Source organism: Microtus oregoni, unplaced genomic scaffold (assembly GCF_018167655.1).
Source record: "Microtus oregoni isolate MIOR12 unplaced genomic scaffold, Mior012 000030F_ref0000283, whole genome shotgun sequence".
Classification (NCBI taxonomy): domain Eukaryota; kingdom Metazoa; phylum Chordata; class Mammalia; order Rodentia; family Cricetidae; genus Microtus; species Microtus oregoni.
The window spans coordinates 17,828,608-17,851,045 of NW_024543089.1; positions in this window are offsets into that span (position 1 = coordinate 17,828,608).

Sequence of the window (22,438 nt, forward strand, 5' to 3'; positions counted from 1 at the left end):
CATGTGTTCAGTATCATTAACTACAAAATTGATCTTAAATTATTTAACCTGTATTTGCATTTTATTTTGAAGTCTACATAATAAGTGTTAATGAAACACAGTAAAATGTGAAGAAAACAGTTACAAAATCATCAAAAATCATTAGCTAACACTTAAATTACATTTATAGCTATATAAATGTTTAAGGTATAGTTTAAGCCTCCTCTCCATTTGATTGTAGGCACTAAAAAATCCATCTAGCCTTTCTTTTTTTCCCCTTTTATATCTAGGTCTAGCACTTGGCCCTTGTACTTGCTAGACAAGTGTTTCAGTGTTCCTCATGCACTTATGTCTCCAGTCCTGTGGATTTCTCCTTCCAAGGGAATTGCCTCAAATGTCAAATGTTCGGCCATTGCGGAAGTATTAAACTTGTTCCTTCCACAGCAACTTTGCAGGTGTATGGGGATTTCACTGTTGTAAGTCTGTTATCTATGTAAACTAGGGAACCAGGACGGATATATGAGGGCTAGAACCTGAAGAGTTTTAAGAGTCTGCCTGACATTGCTAGGCTGACTGATGCATTTTTTGTTTGTTGCATGAGTGTCAATGGTTCTCAGAGTTCTGAACAACTGGTTTCACAATTGTGCTGCTGTTCTCTGTAACACGAATTCTAACTCTTCTAAATAAAAACCTGGAGTCAAATAATAGGGGATGAAAACTGAGAGATCAGAGAAGCAGTGCAGCCAGCCACTAGAGATACCTTTAAGCTCTACCAAATTCTCAAATCAAAAGGATGGTCCTGTAATCAGACAGCCACCCAAGACAGTTTCTTCTGACTGCTTCAGACTGCATCCTTGGACTGCAAAGAGCTCCTGTCTCTCCCACACTATATTCCTTCTATGCCCAGCCATATCACTCCTGTTTCGGCCTCCTTAGTACTGGAGTTAAAGGTGTGGGATTCCAAGTGTTGGGATCACCTTAGTGTGAGCTGTTTTTCTTATATATTGAATCATTTTTCTGTGTGAGGAGGTGGTCTTAAACTAAAAGAGATCTGTCTACATCTGCCTTCCACGTCCTTGGATTAAAGGTTTTTTTTTTTTTTTCTTGGTTTTTCGAGATAGGGTTTCTCTGTGGCTTTGGAGCCTGTCCTGGAACTAGCTCTATAGACCAGGCTGGTCTCGAACTCACAGAGATCCGCCTACCTCTGCCTCCCGAGTGCTGGGATTAAAGGCGTGCGCCACCATCGCCCGGCATTGGATTAAGGGTATATGCCACTTCTACCTGTCTTCTAAGAGGGTTAGGTCTGCACTTTGATGTTATTTGTTAAGGCACAAACAAAATATGACTACAGTTCTGCCTTGTTTAAGGGGACAGGGATTTGTGTGTGTGTGTGTGTGTGTGTGTTTGTGTGTGTGTGTTTGTGTGTGTGTGTTCTCACTTTTGCTCTTTAAGAAATGTTTTACTAAGGAAAAATCTAAATTTGCATATTAAGCATCTTTTCATAAGTATATTGGCCATTTGGACTTTTGTTTGACAACTACATTGTTGTGGGATAATTTTTTTTTCTACACTGTGAAGATGTATCTTTGTATTGTAAGATAATCTTTTTCTACACAGTGAAGATGAGGCATCTTCTGATTGGTTCAATAAAGAGCTGAATGGCCAAGAGCTAGACAGGAGGGGCTAGGTGGAACTTCTGGGGAAAGAAAAGAAGTTGGGAAGACTATGAGGTGCAGAGGAATTTAGCCAGTGAGATGTGGAGGAAGTGGGATGTGTAGTTTGGAGGAGAGGTAACAAGTGACATGGCAGAAATGAAGAAACAACATCATGTATTTCACACATGTCATGGAAATGTACATTAAAAAAACGAAAATCTTACTGCACATAAATTAACCCTTAGAGTTATAAGGTTCTGAAATATCAAAAGGCAGTGGTCAAATCATGTCATTTTATGAGACACATCTCTAAAAATTCCTTGAGACAGAAACTTATTAGTGAATTTAATGAGGATGATGAAATCCTTTAAAAGCATCTTTGAACCTGTTTATTAGTTCTCAATTATGTTTTCACTTTTTTCTGTGTCACGTCAATATCTGTATTTGAGATCAATAGTTTATATAATGCTACTTTTTCTGTTCTTCAACTGACTCATGAAGGCTGCTATTTTGGCTTCTCTCACATTATTAGTAACCCATTGTTCTATTTTTACTTCATTTTCACTTTTTCATTCTGCCCTTCTCATGTATATCAGCTCCATCCCTACCTCTGGAACTTGCCCCTTGTAAAACTTCAGTCTTTTAATGAAACTGTGGATTTGATAACCCCCCATGCTTTCAGAAGAGATAAAACGTGAGCTGAATATTTTGGGCCTTTTATGCTATTCTCTATTCTCTAAATGTCAATTCCTTCTTCTTTTTCTTGCTCCACATTATAAGCCACATACAGAAAATCTATAAAGTTGTTCTCATCAGATTGAAGTGCTTGGTACACTAGTCCCTAAGATGTTTCTCAGAAAAAAAAAGGATAAAAAAGAAAGAAAAAACTGCAGCCAAATACTTTGTACCACTTAAGAGTGGGACAGTGAATAAAAGGAGGAATTAAGTGGAGCTATTATTGCACTTCTGACTGTCTAGTAAGCAGAAATTTATATGCGCAGTGATTGCACAGAAGTGACACATTGAAAAAAGCAAATTCTCTGTTTCCTGTAGAATTGAAATATATCTATAAAAAAGATAGAAAATTGATATTTGTTATAGAAAATGTAAAAGAGAAATATATTCTAAGTTGATGTCGCTTTTCTTTTGAACCTTATTTGAGCTTTAATACAGGCCTTTGGTTCCTTTAAACTCTTCAGTGATCATTATTGCAATATTGCTAGGTAAGCTTAAACAAAGACTACTGGACAGTTCTTTTGAATTTTAGCACAAAATTATCAAGTGGATAGAGTTGTTTCAAAGCATGCAAAATATGTATTTCTGGTTTCTGAATGTTGAGTATAGTTGATGTCTTTATTCTAAGGCAAAAGAAAACCATGTGGTCTCAATGCCCAAAATGTAAATTTGTTATTCAGTATATTAGCTTTTGGAAATAAAACAAAATATTGGCATTTATTCACATGAGAGATATAAAAATAAGATGTTTTTTAAAATAAAACATGATCAATAGAAGGATTAAAATTCTTAAAACTTATATTTCCTAAACTAAAATTCTATGATATTGCATTAAAAATGTTAAAATAAAGTGATCCTTACTATTCTATTGATAATTATCTTCAAATATACATTGTCTTTCTAAATTAAACAGAGGGTTTAATTAAGAAAACAACAATTTTTCCTTTTTATTCCATGCATTTTATTTTCCTGTCATTAAACTATATCATCTTATTATATAACTAACCATAGCAATTAATGTTTAGAGAGATGTATAAAAATACAAATCTCAATTAAAAGTAGAAAAGAATATTGTGATACTGAAATACTTGCTTCTTTTCCCTTTCCTATCTTTCAATAACTAACAATCTCAAGAAATAATTCTTTCACACAAGTGACTAAAATATTTTTCTGAAACAAAATCCCAAATCAAATAATGGCAATTTTTTTCCTTCAACAGTTTCAATTATTTTTATACCTTGATAGAGAATGGATACCTTATTTGCTGAGTCTTGTCTAGTTGCATGATAAAAATATGGTAAGACATTCCCTCTGAATACATCTTAGACTAAAGTGTATGGTTTTTGTAGACACACACACACACACACACACACACACATATATATACAAAATGTCATATATATACATATATATACATATATCATATAGACATGTCATATTTATAAAAAGAAATGCGTCATTTATTTCTTTCTGATACAATTTTATGACATAATTGAACACAATTTTCATTTTCCTTATTTTTGTGCAATGAAATGCTGAAATATTATTATATTTGCCTTGAAGAGTCTATTTTTTATTATTGTTGTTATTGAGCTATACAACTTTTTCATTTTTAAATCAATTCCAGTGAAAGAGATGCATATAAATAGTGCATCAAAATGAATAAGAGAATGCCATAAAATTCTAAGAGAATAATTTGTTTCTGCTCATATATTTTTACATGAATTTTAGATAATTTATTTATTTAAAAGGTATCACCAAAACTTAGTTAATAAATGAAAATAATAACCAAAACAATGAAATAAATAACTACATTTCTTCACTGGATATAAAGTTTAAGTTGAGTTGCCATATATATATATATATATATATACCATATATAAAATATCATCAAATAGATAATAACATTTTTCACTTTTATATTTCAAAAATTATACAGTAGTTCAAACATTCTCCTTTAATTTTATGACTTTCCCATGAGTACTGACTTATTTAATAGTAGAAGTTTTTTCTAAGGTATTACTATGCAATTAGAAGCACTTCTCAGGCTATTATTGTTAATGTTTTCTTTAGGAGTAATCATCATACTTTAAAGATAAGAGATTGTAAGTCCAAAAGAATCACACAATATCTTACAGATTATTAACTTGTGATTTCTTATGTAGTCTATGCTGACCTATAGCTGGTGAAACCCCCCTTGACTTAGCTGCATTAATACTGAGATTGCAGGTATGTATCATAAAATTTAACGAGGCTAAGACTGTTCTCTTTTACTGATTTTTAAAGATTTAAAGTTTCTTTGCCATGTTACTACATAGATACTATATTTTTACTTTTAAATTTATGTTGATTCAAGTCTGAACAATATTCAATTATGTTGTTAATAAATAGTTAATGTAAAAAAGGCTAAAAAGTTTAAGGGATCTCATATTGGTGTGTTTGAAGTGAGGAAATAAAAGGGGGATTATATCATCATATTATAATCTCAAAGCTAAAAGCAACTGAAAATCGTAAAATCACTGCAATCATGCATATTATCTGACTTGAAATTGGTATTTTATGAACTTGTATGCTGATTATGGTATTATGCATTCCTCTCTCTATAGCATAAATTTATCAGCAAACATGTTGAATTTTAGTATTCGATATATTGATACAACCCAAAACCATATTTTATGAAAAACAGTTGAATTTAAAAGCCATCATGAGTTTCATACAGAAAAATAAATTTACCTAAGCAAAATATTTTTTCTCTTTGATCTTTCTAAGCTAGCTGCTAAGAAGGCCTTAAGTATCTGTGCACTCTTGTGGTTTGTACTCTTGCGATTTTCCTCCAAGGTAAAAAAAATAAATAAAAATAAATAATCCAGAGACAACAAATAAAACGTTAAGCTTATTCATGTGCCAATAAAACTACAGTTACAAATAGAGACCACGGTAATGTAGTTTGTCTTTCCCATCACTTGGAAGTTCATCCATTTTAACGGGAACTATTTCCTAACTCCAGTTTTGTGAAGGTCACCTGGTCACAAGTAACATTCGTCCAGTTCTGAAAGTGATGAGTTACTTATGTCCTACAGGGATTTTAGTAAATAATACTATTAGGAATAATTTTTTTAATTGTGAAAAATTTTAAAACTTTAAAAGATTTTCATTTAAGAAAAATTACAAGAGATGAAAAAATTCAAATAATGTGTCTTATTACATTAATTAAACCTGTTAAAGTATGGACTAGACTTAATTCTGTATTCTAACATGATATAGTTATAAACAACAAAAGAAAAATTATATATATATATTTGTACTTAACATTTTACAAATTTAATTTTAATTATTACATTGTATTGAAACATCACATTTTGTATTACATCCTAATTAAATACATTATATATAAAGTATACATTAAACATATTTATTGTAACCTCAAATGACACATTCATAGAAACAAAAAAATAATTTTATTTATGTGTGTGTGTACATATTTACATTTTAAATATTATATGTACATTTATTTAAATATGTGCCTTAGTTTTCAAGTTAATTGTTATCAGTATTTATTTTTTTCTCTGAACTGAGTGAATAACATATATATGTGATTTTAAGTACCTATATCTAATTTCATTTTTCTTCTCACAGAAAAATATAGGTACGAACTGTGCATTGCAGCTTTGCCCTCAGCTACACCACTGACATATACTGAGTAGGGTGACTCAAATGCTATGAAGCTCATACTGATTTCAGTGTGTGTCTTTAAAACTCCAGGCATGGTGCAATTTTCTGAATTATTCACACATAATCACTACAGGGTATTACACTTAAGCATCATGGAAAAGTGCCTTAGAGCAGACAGCCATGAAGAGCCTTGCCTATGGGTGGAATGCATTAGTATGGTGATAACACAGCATTCACTGCCTTAATGTGTTAAATTTACCTATTCACTGATGGTGGCCCAGATAATGATGATTCCAGATGTCTACGATAAGCATTTAATCATCATTCTCTCCACTTATTTGTTATTAGAGGAGTATAGACTCTAAAATGGAGAAGAAAAAGGCTAATTCAGTAAGTGGCACTGATTCTACATTACACAGTCAGTTAGAACTGTCCATCAGAAGCATGCCTAGCAGAAATCATGGATTAAGTTAGTTCTATTATTAGAGATGTCCATCAGAAGCACGCCTAGCAGAAATCATGGATTAAGTAAATGATATCTTTTAGGCTAAGAAGAATGCTACTATTATTGCTGTGAATAGTCCATTTATGAAAAGAAAATGCTTTCTATTCCAAATTCTAAGATATTTGAACGGAGACACATGTGAAATGAAGTCTCAATTTAAAAATCATAATTGTTTTCATTATTCAAACATAAGATTAGATGTACAAGCCTCGGGCTTGAAGTATGTGACAAAGACTTGATACCTAATGTAGCTTACTCTAAACGGGGATTTAAAACAATTGCATGTTCTTAAACAACAGGACAGCTGATAGAATCACAAAAGACTAAGTTCTGCAGGATATACAAACTACAAATGTGCACTGATGCCTAATGAGAAAATATACTTCATTATTTTTAAAAAGTACCCTAATAATGAACCAGAAACATTTTGTTCAAAACCAAAAGAGGAAGCAGCACAATCTGTAAAGAAAAGTAATATGAGTGAGTACATCCCATGTTCATCTTTTTGGGTCTGGCTTACCTCACTCAGGATAGTGTTTTCTATTTCCATCCATTTGCATGCAAAATTCGAGAAGTCATTGTTTTGTTTTTTTTTTTTTACCACAGCGTAGTACTCTAATGTGTATATATTCCACACTTTCTTAATCCATTCTTCCATTGAAGGACATCTAGGTTGTTTCCAGGTTCTGGCTATTACAAATAATGCTGCTATGAACATAGTTGAACAAATGCTCTTGTTATATGATAGGGCATCTCTAGGGTATATTCCCAGGAGTGGTATTGCTGGGTCCAGGGGTAGGTTGATCCCGAATTTCCTGAGAAACCGAAACACTGATTTCCAAAGTGGTTGCACAAGTTTGCATTCCCACCAGCAATGGATGAGGGTACCCCTTTCTCCACAACCTCTCCAGCAAAGGCTATCATTGGTGTTTTTTATTTGAGCCATTCTGACAGGTGTAAGATAATATCTCAAAGTTGTTTTGATTTGCATTTTCCTGATCGCTAAGGAGGTTGAGCATGACCTTAAGTGTCTTTTGGCCATTTGAACTTCTTCTGTTGAGAATTCTCTGTGACTGAAAAAGCATGGAATAAAACCGGACTCTGAACATGACGAACAATGAGAGCTGATGAGAAGCCAAGGACAATAGCACGGGGTTTTGATCCTACTTCATCTTCTGGCTTTGTGGGAGCCTAACCAGTTTGGATGTTCACCTTCCTAGATATGGACAGAGTGGGGAGGACCTTGGACTTCCCACAGGGCAGGGAACCCTGACTGCTTTTTGGACTGGAGAGGGAGGGGGAGAGGAGTGAGGGGAGGGGGAGAAGAGTGTGAGGAGGGGGAGGGAAATGGGAGGCTATGAGACTGTCCCTTAATTAATTAATTAAAAAAAGAAGAGAGAGAGATTCATTTTGACAGTTTTCCAGTTTTAATAATACAATTCAATTAATATTCTTCAACTTAACTAAAAATGTTGTGTAAATCAGTAATTCACTTTACATTGTTTTCTATTTATTTTTAGAAATACAGTATACAACATAACAATGTTGCTCAGGGAAATAATAAGTATGATTTTTATAATATGAACCTGAATTAAGTCACTTCGTATCTTTATTAAAGAATTGATTGTATGTGCCCCAAATATTTCTTTGACAATTAACTAAGAAATAACATTCTTTAAATAAATGCATTTTACATATCTATTTCTTTAGATATAGAATTAATAGTTTCTATTTTCAAAGACTATTTTTTTCATGAAAATATTATATTAGAAATTTTTATTTTGTACTAGTGAGAGTATAGAGTTTATAAAATTTCTGATTAGCTTTTGGCTAAAATGTACAAGAAAAATAAAATGTAATAAAAAGTTGTAATTTTATTTTAGGAAAAATGTTTTTGGTGATTTGTCACATAAAAATCATATTTTAAAGATTAAACAACAATACCCGCAGCATTATTGTATTACTATATTTTATACTGCCTAGGTTTCTGAAAAAGGAGAATTTGTATTAAAAATACAATGTCTTAACTTTCTAATGTTTTTTCTTTGAAACTATTTGCTACAGGTATATTAAAGAAAAGATATTTTTATTTATTAATGTTAGCCTAAATCAATTTGAAGTTGAGGCACGAGGTTTATCATGAATTTGAACATAATCTGAACTACATATTTAGTATCAAGAGAAGTAGAGTTATATAGAAATCCCTCGTTAAAAAATAAAGATTTTTTTACTTCTATTAATAAAGCTTCCTCAATAGACATTTCAATGTCTTCTCATCCTAAAATTATATTTTCAGATATAACTATAAAGTGGAGAATAAGTGTTTATACATTTTTCTTATGATCTCCCTACACACAAATAAAGTATATTTAAACATATTTTGAGAAATAAACAACTTAAATTCTGCTATATCTTATTTTAAATATCAGATTACTTAGTATGTCCTTTTTTGAGAATTATTTTTCCAAACAATAAAATAATATATGTACATATATATTAATATTAATTTACTTTTCAAGTATTGTTGTAATAGGAGCGACAGGCTGCATCCTGCCACCCAGCTAGCTTTACCAGAAATCATCTTTGGCAGAGTTGCATACAGTGCACAATCCATATTTGAGCTGTTACAGATAAGTATGTTACCTCTGAAAGTTTATGTATTTTCAGAGCAAGGGTACTAAACACCAGTGAAAATGGGTGGCCCAGATTATCCAGCTTCTCAGGGTGCCTCTGAGATGTTTCCTCAGAGTTTTGTATCCAGAACAGCTTCAAGGCTGTTGGATGAGATGGTCCAACCTCACAAACTATTCTAGCCAGGGCTGCTGAGAATCTTTCACTTTCTCATTACATATATACTGGACAACAAATCTTACAGCTAGTTTTCACAGGTGTGGCCATTATCTCAATTTTATTAGGTTCCATAAAGATACTCTTGCCCACAGACAACAGAAAGTAGTCTAGAGAATACAACATCCACATTCCCAAGTGTTGGAGTTGGTATTTTGGCATTTCAATCAGTTATGGATATTTGTCATCATTTAGAAGGAATAGAAGAACATACTATAAAAGATAACTGCTAACCTCAAATATCTTACTTTGGTATGGATTTTTAGTACAGCAATATAACTTTAAAATTATTTTTCTATACTGTATGTATATTTCTACTCTTAATTGTGGTTTTGGGCTTATGTAGCTCATTTAAAAATGTGATGTATAATTAAGAAATGCAGGTTAGTAGTCATCTACAATAATCAAACCTGTAGCCACATTATATATTTTCAAGGCCACACAGATGTATTTATACAGATAGATAGATACATACATACCATTCAAAAACTTTAAAGATTTAAAGATTTATAAGATGTTTAATAACCAGAGGCTTTCCATGACAGTGAGACATGTCTGCTTCTGATGACACCAATTTTTGTCAGAGAAGAAGATGGTCATCAAAGAAACTCTATATGGAGTTTGTTTCTCTGTGTCAAAGATAGCCATTTTGGCATGAAACTTCTCTAGCCTTGACTGATGACAGTATGCTATACAAACTGGTTTTCAGGACACAAAGGAAAGACTGTTGAAATTTGCTAAGATAAGGTAGAACAGTGCTTCAAAATTCTTGCTTCAGAAAGAAGGCTGCCAGATATTATAGGCCTGTAGACTGAAGACAGATACTCAAAATGTTGCAGTGAACCTTGGGTGACTGTCCAGGCAGACAGATGTCGATTTTCGTTCTAGTTTTGGAAGTTTCTTGCACTGTACTTAGTACTTATTCAGATACTATTATATCCATCTGAAATCTTTGATAAAATTGAAGACTAGATAGTTATAGTTCTTGTTTATCTTAGTAATGACAGAAGGGGACATAAGTACAAAACTTTGGACTCACCAAGATAGGATAACTAATGGAGTATTTTCTTTGAATTTGCAAAAATATAAATGGACTGGGCATTGTGCATGTAGCCATTAATTGATAATGTTTCTTACTGTATATAACCTTACTGTGTTAAATTTAAAACCTTTCTTTTTGTTTAGACAAAAAAGGAGCAAATGCTGTGAAAAGTATATAAAGATGTGTTACATTCATATATGCTACAGAATATTACTTTAATTGTGTAAAGGTTTGTTACATTTGTTTATTTTACATTTGTTTAGTGTTGTAAATAATATGTGTGTTTATTTATGTAAAGATGTGTTGCTGTTTTACCTTTCCTGCCTAAGGCTTCTGATTGGTCTAATAAAAATATGAACAGCCAATAGCTAGGGCAGAGATAGGCACGGCTCTCAGGCAGGGAGAAGAAAGAGAAAATGAAAAGAAGAAAGAACATGAAAGAAAGAGAAGGAAATACCTAGGGTCAGCAAGGGAGCTGTCAACCAGCAGACATAGAGTAACACATACAGAAAGAAAGGTAAAAAGTCTTAAGATAAAACATAGAAAAAGAGATATAGATTAAACTGAGAACTAATAACAGACCAATTATTCATAACTAAGAAGAAACCTCCATGTCATGATTTGGAAACTAGTTGGTGTCCCTAAAGTGAAATCTTGGTACAAGCAATGTTTAAATTAGTTATTCTACCAGATATATCTCATCCAATAGTAAATTATATGCTGTGTGGTTCCTGTGTGTAGGCTGATATGAAGTGTATTGAAGTTACCAGTTTTGTGCATACCAGTTGTATGTATGACACATATAATTAAACATTTCTATTGCATTTCATCACTTAGTACCATTTTTACTACTTATAAACTTATCTTCTGGACTACAAAAACTCATAAATTCACAAAAATAAAATAATTTTATACTATCTTGACACTATCCCCATTTTCCTTCAGTCATTTAGTTGTGTTTCAGTCAGAAAGCTACTTTAAAACAGAATTAAGGGTGTGTTTCATCTTTGCAATCCCTTTATTATATTTGCATCATATATACCATCCAAAAACAAAAAAGATACCTCAAAAAGATGCTATATAGACAGTTCAGTTAATAAGTCTTTAAAGATGTTCAGAATCATGCGTCACCAAAGCTACATCTCCAAACAATAGACTCCACCACACATTAGAATGGCCTAAATTCAAGCCACAATCCAAAGCAAATTCTGGCAGGTGTGAAGCAATATGGAAATCATTTAACTGGTAGAATTTTAAACTATGTATCCATTTTCAGTAACAGCATTTCCTTTCTTTTTATCCTATCTCACTTTCCTAGTGACCTACAAGGTGTCTATAAATTGTCTTTTATTTTCTGAATGTTTACAGTCCCTTTATTTATAAGACTGTCCAAAATTGAAGCAACTAAAATATTCTTCAACAAATGAATAGAAAAAATTACTGGAACACATTGCAGCAGAGGAATATTATTTAATACTAAAGATTAATGAGCTAACAAATCATGAAATAAAATGTGTACAATAGGAAACATAAGACAGTCTATGGACACTGCAACACATTTGGTTGATGGTGCCTCTATCTTACAATATCAGGAAGTTGGTGACCTGAATAGCAAATTTACTTCACATCTGTGAGACATAGAGGGTTAAAGAACAAATGCTCAACAGTTTTATCTTGAGGTATCCTCTTCAAATTATAGGTGGTTTTCTTCTTTTTCTTCCATGTAACCATTTATATAATTATCCTCATCTTATGGTACTTTTTTTCTTATTTCTTTTTTGGCTAATATCAAATCACAGTACATCATATACCATATGATCTAATTTATATTTAATTATCTGCTTAAAGTCTCCATCACATTTATATGAGAGTTTGGGGACCAAGTAATTTATAAGTTTACCATTTTTTAATTTATGATGCTATATATTATAATATAGCCATGAAACATGCTGGATAAGGGACAACAATGAAAGTAGTGATGCATGATTTCTATGTGTTAGGATGGAAAGACTGATGAGTCTGTGGAATGGAGTGGATTGGTTGACAGTACAAAAACTGTGAGCAACAGTAGTAGAGAATACATGTCACTATCCATCTTTCTAAACCCATAACACTGAAAAATAAGAATGATTTTAAATTAACTACAAATTTTCAATAAAAACCAATGTGTTAAGGTGGTCCACAGACTACAATAAATTTACCACTACGGTTGTATTTGATAGAATCAGTGTGTATTTCTTAAGAAATGTTATTTCAAACATAAATATATTAAAAAAAAAACCAATAGTTTCAAAGGTACGATCACTGATTTTTTTTCTCCAAAGTTTGTGGTTTACATACTGTTCTTGTAAAACAGGTATTCTCTCTCCCTCAGTCTCCCAAACCCCTTACAGCAGTACTTCCCAAGTCACTAGCAATTCATAAATATTCTTGTGATGCCCTTTGTAAATGACATACTGCCATAAAGTCCATGCACAGCTCTTCTCTGCCCTGTAGTAAATAGATTTGCACATCTGTCCATATGGCTATAACAGCCTCCTGTGACTAGGAATAGTGGTTGATGAAACAGCTGCTTAGGTTTAAGATCCGAAGCTCTTAATAGAGCCAACTGTACAATCTGGAAACAGATCCCTGACTATGCTATTGTCAGGAGAGATCTCAAGTGACTTCGAATAAATATGCAAAAATAACCAACTATACTTTAAATTATATTCATTTTTTATATCTGATTTTTAGGTTCATTGAAATACAAATGTTGAAAATGTCCTTGCAAACATGTAAATAACAGACCTGTAAAGATTTCAGGACAGTTAAGTAATCACAACAGAAAAAGATCAAGCTTGGAAATTTTATAGTCCCACATTAATTAATAAATACAAAGCTTCAAATTTTATATTTTCTTATGCCTGATTATTTCAACATGTTAATGCAAAGGATAGAAATATTCATACCATAGAAACTGGATCATTTACTATATTAATCTAAAGTTCAACTTGTTATCAGCTGGAATGTCTAATTCTCTGAACTGTAGGAAACTTAAAAATTGTGAAGCCTTTTTTAACAAAGGAAAGATTTTATTAGAGCTAGCCTGCAACCCAGAATCATTTTTTTATCAGTGTTTGCAATAACAATCATATCTTCTTAATTTTGATTGTGTAAAAATTTGTTAAGGGGAATAAAGTTTTTTAGATATAGGTAAATTTGATGTGAATTTTTAGTCTAGGTTCTGAATTTTAAGCAACTGAGAAGAAAGAAGAAAAAATTCTATTTATTATATGATTATCAAAACTTAATTTACATTTAACAAAGGTAGTTTAGAGGGTAATGGAGAACAAAAAGTACCACATAAGATGGGGTAATAGAGAAAATAGCACATAAGATGAGAGAGAAAATCATTCCAAATCTATAGCTCCAATTACTGCTTTCTACTGATATTAGCAATGACAGCATTAGGTGTATTTGTCCTTGCATGGAATTCATTTGCCAGCCCCTGTTCTAATACATGCAACTGATTTTAAATCATAACTTTCTTAAAATGTTAATATTCAAACTCTGGCTGTTATATCACATTTTTAGTCAGTCATTGAAGTATAATTCACATATTACACAAGTGTTCCACTGTGAATACTGTCCTTAGTAAGCTCAGTAAAGAAGTACCTGACTTTAAGTAGAGAACGTGTTCACAGTTTTCTCTATGAAATGCTTTGTGATTTATTCGCTATGGCTTCCAACATCTGCTATTTCTTATTTGAATTATGTTTGAGTTTCTTCTTTATGAATTCCAAGCAATGGATTTTGAGCACATCCAAACCATTGTTCCTGTCACTATTTCAACTGTTCAGAATTGATAAGATATTTTTATATAACTGGATTCACTGGCTATGTTTTTAACATTCAGATCATCTTGCTAGTTCTGTTCCATTGCATTGATATTTACTGTTTTAGTATTTAAATATACTAAATAATGATAATAGGAGAATCATTTACCTATAATTACTCATTTAAGTTGGTTCCAGCTAGGAAATACTGTACATCATGAAATTTTTATATGAGTTATTATTTAGTTAAGTTTGATTATTTCATTTGAGTATCTAAGAGTATTAATACTGTTGACCTAATAGTAATTGTGCGATTAACTGGATGAAATATACTAAATCATGAATGCACACATTTCTCCAGATCCTAAAAAGATCTTGTTACCCTTGTAGGTTATATTGAGTGTTGTGTTATCTAACTGTGGTTTTAATTTTCATTTATTTTCTCTCTGTGATTATTTGACAATTCCTGACAAGCATATACTGAACTTGGCATATTTTCACCCATTATTCTTACTCTTCCCTCATCTTTTCCACTGAAACTCTTCTTTCCAAAAGGACCCCTCCTCCTTTGATAACCCCCATTCCATTGGTTTATGGTGGTTTGCTTGAACATGAGGTAGGGAAGTAATTTGCTGCAGCCTAGACACATTAGTGAATACACAATTTGAACATTCAGCAAAAAATTGACTCCCCCAATCCTTAATATTGATTAACAGCATAATCTCTGACTGCATGATGATTCCCCGTAAGCTCTTCCTCCACATGTGGAGAGCTGGTGACAGGTAAATTCTTGTGCAGGTCTTCATCAAGTAATGACATATTCTCTGAATTCATGGGTACAATGGCCATGTTAAAATGCACTGTTTTTTAGCATACCTCTCTGACCTCTGACTCTTATATTCTTTCCTTTCTTCTGTGATTTTCTCTAAGCACTTGAAAAGGTCATGTATAGGACCCTTTTAGAACAGAACACTTGTTAATCACCTATTGCCCATATTTTGAACAGATACGAATGTTTACATTCTCTGCTCCAAGTCTTCTGCTATCACCCCCAACAACATACGACCCTTTTCTTAAAGCCTTCTGAATCTACTTAGTGCTGCCTACGTAGATATAGGAACATCTACTATAACACTGGCTTCAGTGCTAAAGAAAATGACTAATTTCTCCAATGTCAACTGCCAATATCTCCTTAATGGTAGAACTTCATGAGTCCATTTCCCAGTCCAAGTTGGGATTTTCTCTGGCTTGATCATGTGAAAGTTTGTGCAAGAGTCACAACTGTTGTGACTTGATTGTGAAACAATGTTATCATGTCTACCAAGTATTGTTTCATTGTAGACAGCTTCTAACTCTGTCTTTTTTAGATTTATGAAGACAACATGTAGCTGGGCGGTGGTGTCACATGTCTTCAGCCCCAGCACTCAGGAGGCAGAGGCAGGTGGATCTCTGTGAGTTTGAGGTCATTCAGGTCTACATGAGCTAGTTCCAGGACAGGCACCAAGGCTACACAGAGAAACCTTGTGAAAAAAAAAAAAAGCAAACAAACAAAAAAGATGGCATGCAGTTATCAGTGTGAGGGTTTGGGATACATTTTTGTTCAAGGAACTCCAGAAGCCCTCACAAAATTGTAGACTATTGTCAGTTGCCTCAGTGGCTGACCAGCTGGCTTGTGAGAACCTATTGCTTCTGACATCAACATTGAAAAATCAAACAGTATCTGAGCTGGAATTTCTTCCTGCTCTCTTTCATAGAACTAGAATGTGCTATGCCAACTGGGCAGCGTTAGGGAGGGTGAATCATCAGTGGTTCTTCCCTAGATCTACATCAAACCAGCTACAATGACTTGCCTGATAATGGTACAATAATTGTACAAAAATTGTACAGCAGAGGCTTGCCTGATGTGAGAAGTAGCAATCACCTCTAGTTAGACAGAACTTACATTTATTTATGATCTGTCATGGTATACTGTGTTCAAATACTAATTAATCCTTCACATATTACATCGTGTAATGTAACAATGCAAATGTTTTCCTATTTTTAGTAACCATTTCTGATATTAGCTCTCACTGATTTTCCTCTTTTGGACATGAACTTTTTATAGTGAAGTTTTTTTTTTTTCCCTCCCCGCCTCCTTCTTCCCCTACCCCACTCCCCATTCACTCCTCAGAGAGGGGAAGGCTTCTCATGGGGGAGTCAAGAAAGTGTGGCACATTATTTAGAGGCAGGAGCCTCCCATCCCATATCTAGAGTGAGCAAGGTATCTCTCCAAAGAGACTGGGCTTCAAAAAGCCAGTTCAAGCAGTACGATAAATGCTGGTCCCACTGCCAGTGAGCCCACAGACTGTCTATTACTTTTATAGCTAATGTTAATTACTTTTAAGAAGTATATTTTTACATTTTTAAGGAGGTATAATTTCCTCGTTTATTATTAAGTGTAATTGTTTAAGACATAAGATACTATTATAGTATGTGTTCAAATGCAAGAATAAGAATTAAAATTTGTTAATTTTTTCAGTACTTTTTGCTTTCTAGGATCGATAAATTTTCACATAAAGTTGATAGTCAACGTTGCATGTACTATACATAAACAGCTTGTTGGAATTTCCATTATGATTATACTTAATACTTTTAATATGTTTTAAAATATTTAAAATTTTTGTAAGCTAATTTTATTAAGTCTGTCCCGTGCTTTTATTGGAGTGGTTGATATTGTAATCATTTTTTGTATATGTAAAGGATTATAGATGTTACATTTTTAATGACTATTGGATTTTCAAAGAATCATTCTGCAAAGTGATGGGTGGTTTTTGAAAAGTAATTAACTTGTTTACAGTTCAGTTTGATCATTTTAAGATGTATTGTTAAGCTTCTTTAGTTGGAGCACAGATATCCTTTGTTCTTGTAGTTCATTAGTCCTGCTTTCATAGTAAATCATTTCTAGACTCCCTCCTGAATAGCCCAAGAATTCAGTTAGGTCAATTCCTGCCTTTTACAAGGTATTCAAATGTTTAAAAACCCTGTGAGGCCTCTTATTTTTATTCCTTCTATTGTAATTATGCTCTACAATTCTATATTCTTTGCTTAGTTTCAAGGAGGCACAAGTTAGTGGGTAGCAGCCACTAATGATATCACCAGAGGAAGAAAATGAAGCCTAGATCTATTTGTCATCTCCTCCAGAGATACTAAAGAACAGGGTAAAACCTTGTCTATCATAATATTTCTTGTGAATCCAATTCTTCTTTAAAGCAACAACAACCCAGCATCAAAATGAGACTTCAGTATCAAAAACATCAAGTGCTATTTTATATTGTGGAGTCTTTTGCTGATGAAATAATGAAACTATAGCAGATGTTTTTCTAATTTAGAAATTATTTTTGCAGTTGTTGATTTTTCTGTTTATATGCAGAACATTTGTATTTCATTTCTCTTTGGGGCAGTGTATGCATTCACACAAAAAATGTATCTTTTTCTTCTCAAATTAACTTTCTTTTAATAGATTTCTGCACAACCAAATTCCCTTTGAAATTCCATTTTTAGACAACTTTTATTTATTCACTATTTTATGTTATTATTATTTATATATGACACATTGGAGACAGGATTGAGGGGCACATTTCTACTAGGAAGATTCTCTACCATGAGTTTAAACTCATAGTCATTTTTTTTTGTCTTTTTCATTTCATTCGGATATTAGCTCTCACTGATTTTCCTCTTCTGGACATGAACTTGAAATAATGAGGATGGGATATGAATTCACTGTCCTTCATGAGCCCTGTAAGAAATTAGGATAACAGACCTCTGACCCTGATCAAATTAAACTTACTCAGAGATATTAAATATGAACCATATTTAGTTCATCTTTATAATAATATTCTAATATTCACTCTTGTAATTCTTAATCAGAATTGTAAATGTTTACATAAAACCTAATTCAGATCTTTTTCAGTACCTCATCAATATTTTGAATGACTAAATAAAGAAAGAATTCATGAACTTATTATATAAACTAATGTAAGATTCTGGAGAATAAATCTTTTAAGTAGTGGAGAATGGAATAGAAATTATCCAGTTATCATTAATGCTAGATTGTTCTCATATATATTATTTCAGAATTACTGAGAAATATTGAGTGTTCTAAAGAGAGTACAAGAATATGCTGATAAAAGTGTTAGAAGTCAGTGTGAAAGTGTATACTTAAGAACATATTACTTAAAACAAGATAAGGAGATAAACTTGAAATAGATAATTTATTTCTAAAACAAAGACAATATCTAAAACCATTTAAGTATACTATAGAAAAATAATTTTATGAACTAGAAATGAAAGTAAAATATGGCACACATAAATAAAAATTCAAAAGACTGAAATTGTAATTCATAAAATATGGCTAAATAAATATAAATTATTAATTATGTAATATTACAAAAACTGAAAATCAGACTATTTCTTTATTGTGGTAAGGCAGAGAAAGGCAACTGTATTATTCTAAATGAGAGTTATAGAATAATTAGCATTTATTTGCTTTTTATTCTATGCAACAGCTTCAGTGTTAAATACATTGCTACATACCCCCTAGAATAAGTAACTCAGTCCATTCAGATTGCTCTATGGAAGCACCACTTCTTAGTCAACATAAAGGCAAAAGAAACTGACTCCGTTCTAGTTTGAGAATACTGTGTTGTCAGCAAAGATACATTTTCAGCAAAAAGAAAGCATATTCCATTTTAAAGTGATTTTTTCTCCTATTACAATACAAGTATCTTTTTCCTCAATGTCCATTATTTTTATATTTTCTATATAGCTAAACACGAAAATAATACAATCAACTTGCTATAATTTCATAGTTCATATTCTAGTGATTATGTTCTATATAGTATGTTTTCATCTGTAAAAATATTTCAAGTCCCATAGACATTTAAATTCATATGTGAAATGCCACTTTTCCCTATTTTTAATTAGCTATTTTTTTTTTAATTTCTTCTGGTCAAGCCTTAGCCTACTACTCAGCCTTTAAAAATCTCACAGGAATTTAGTATGTATTCTAATTTTAGCTAGTTTCTTCAGTAGTTGGATCACTTGTCTGTGCCTTGCCATGTTGCTGATTACAAAGCAGACTTGTGATTATTTAGTTAATAAAATTTCTATACAGCCAGCTAAAAATTGAAGACTTGGTAAGCTACTGTAGTATAAGAAGTGTCGCACTTCTGTGTTAGGCCCAATGTCTCTTCAAAACATTTCAGTAGACAGGTAAACATAGAATTACCCAGCCTCATGCATTATGGATTTTTCTTGTCTTTAACATTCATATGCCGTGCATTGCCATGTTTCTCATCGGGCTAGGGAGTGCTGACTCTACAACGCCTATGCAGTGTATTCATGTGACATGCGTAGTTGAATTAAGGGTGAAATGCTAGAGCTAGGCAATTGCGCTTATTTATTTTACAATTAATTTAGTGTAACAATGCTAATTTAAGCCTGCATTGATATTCCACTTCAAGCGTGCTGGAAATGTAATTGCAGTGTACACAGGACAAATAATAAGAAAGGCTTACCCGATTTATTATTCTAGAAAAGAATTAGTGTGATGGCCAATTAAAGGATACATTTAAATGTAGTTATTATATTGTTTCTCATGCAGAACCAACTCTGGGAAGGTTAAAGGTGTTATTAAAATCATTAATTTGATTCCTTCTATAGATGACATAAAATTATAATAAAATATAATATATGGTCATGGGAGAACATTTTAACGAAGCCTTAAAATAACTGGGGGTTATACCAATTACATGGTACTAATAAGATGGGAAAACTAATAGCACATTTTCTTTTTTGTATTCTCAAAGTAATATGATGCCTTTGATAAAATTGATTCTATATTAAATCAATTCACTGAATAGACACACAATTTTTTTGTTAATGTCTCTTTTCAATGGTTCCATTTTTTGCTTGTCCTACTATATATCACTGTGCTCATTGCAAATATATGGGGCAAGTTTGGTTGTTTAGTGGAAAGCACAGCTGCCTTCCAAATGCAGGAAGTAAATAATTTTCATAAAATCAAATATTAACACTTCTGTTTTATTTCTGTAGAAATATTAAATCAACAAAGATGAAGTAGAGAGGTCAAAATTGTCATGATATAAATGGGAATGAAACATTATACTTTTTTTTCACAACATTATTTTTTAAATGATTTTAGTCAAGGTAAAATTACCACATCTTCCTCCCCTTTCTACCCTGCCGTCCCTACCATAGTCTGCCCTCAAACACCTTCCACACCACTCAACATTAAGTTGGTAACCTGTTTTTTTTATTATATCTATTACATACACATATATGTATGTGGATGTACATTCACACACGTACACAAAGACACACACACACAACACGTATTTGTGTGCATATAGATCTCAGAACTGAATAGGTCATTGAACAAAAAAACCTATAAGTGAGCTCATACTTGGAAAAGACACATTCTCTTTCTCCTAACAGTCAGTATTTGGCCATAGTTCTTTGTCTAGGGATGGAAAACTGAAAGATTCCCCTTCCATCTAACAAATTGATGTTTTATCTTTCCTATTTTATTATTCAACTCAGAGGAACATAGTATTTGCATTTGATTTCTTAAAGAGGAACAACAACAACAACACCTTTTCTTTGCATGTCCTCAATAATGTCCCTTCAAATATTTTCTAACACTAATTAGCAATTAAATGAAAAATACTCTAAAATTTGCTTCCATTGCTAATTGTATGATGATCCAAAGACACAAGTTTTTTTTTCTCTAATAGCAGAATTTATTAGAGTTTCTTTAGAATTTCTTGGATTCTTAAATAGCAGAATTTCTTAGAGTATGTGTGTTTTCTTTTAAACTTATTGGATTTTGAAACATTTCAATATTTGCTTAAGGAATTTTTAATTTAAAAATGCTGTCACTGAAGAACAGTTCTAAGAATGTTAAAAATGTCAATATAAAAAATTTGTAATTGTTTATAAGACCTTTCATAAAAAATATATTCTAGTTCTCAAATAGCTAGCCATCATGCACAGGAATCTGTTTAAAGGTAGTACCATATAGTGTTTAAATATTTCAGAATATGCTCATGAGTTTATCAATAAGATTTATTTGAACTATATTCTCATCCTTTTACCTATTCTTGAAAAATAGTTTACAAGAACGTACATACATATTTTCACACACTGTGCTTTTAACTTTAAAAATAATACATGTCTATTGATCCTTGAAACAAGATGAGTACTGAAAGAAGATACATTTTGTACTTTGGTGTAAATAGTAAGTTAAAACTGCTACGTTTATATTAACTTCATTGCCAAACAAGGAGTGCTAGGCCATGAGTTAGAGTGATCAATAAATGGGTAAGAGAGAACTTCAACATGAATAAGGGTTCTATATTAGTTGCATTTCTAATGCTGTGATAATTCAATGACATTAATTTTGTTAGATGTATTGCTGTTGTTTTTTGGGGACAGCATTTTCTCCAGTGCAAATATTATATAGTTTACTGACTAGCTTTCCTGAATAAAGTATCCTATTCTAAAATTTGTGCTTTCAAAGTCATCACATTTCAGTTAAATCCTGTCATTATTTACTGTTTAAGCTCTCCATGAAATGTGTATTCCCCTTACAGGCCATAAAATGGGCAAACCTCTGCCTGCTTTCTTTCCATGGGTAAATTAAATTATGAATTAGAAAACCAAATGAAAGATAACAGATTGGAATGCCATCAATATGGGCCTCCTTCTTTAGCAATAAGTTGAACTTGTACACAGAATAATACCTCGTAAGAAACTAGGTCTCATTTTTAGAGGAGTATACAACCATGTCTCTTTGAAAATAAAATGTCATTGTCATCAAGAGAGTGGCTGTGCAACCTGCTGTTGATACATCTCATGAACCCGCAGGAAAACTGCAAAATGCATTTGCACCATAGCAATATCTGCAATTTAGTCATTATTTGTTACTAGTAATCACGTGTCTTTTGACTAACAATGCCTTCTACAACTTCAGAGAATGAATCAAACTTCCCATTGCTTGGACCTTCTATTATCAATTTTCTCATAATTTTAATAGCTATTCACACTTTGTCCATTCCAAAGCCTGATTTTCCTATCTTCAACAACATGCCTACATTTATTATTTTAAACATAGCATTTATATTGT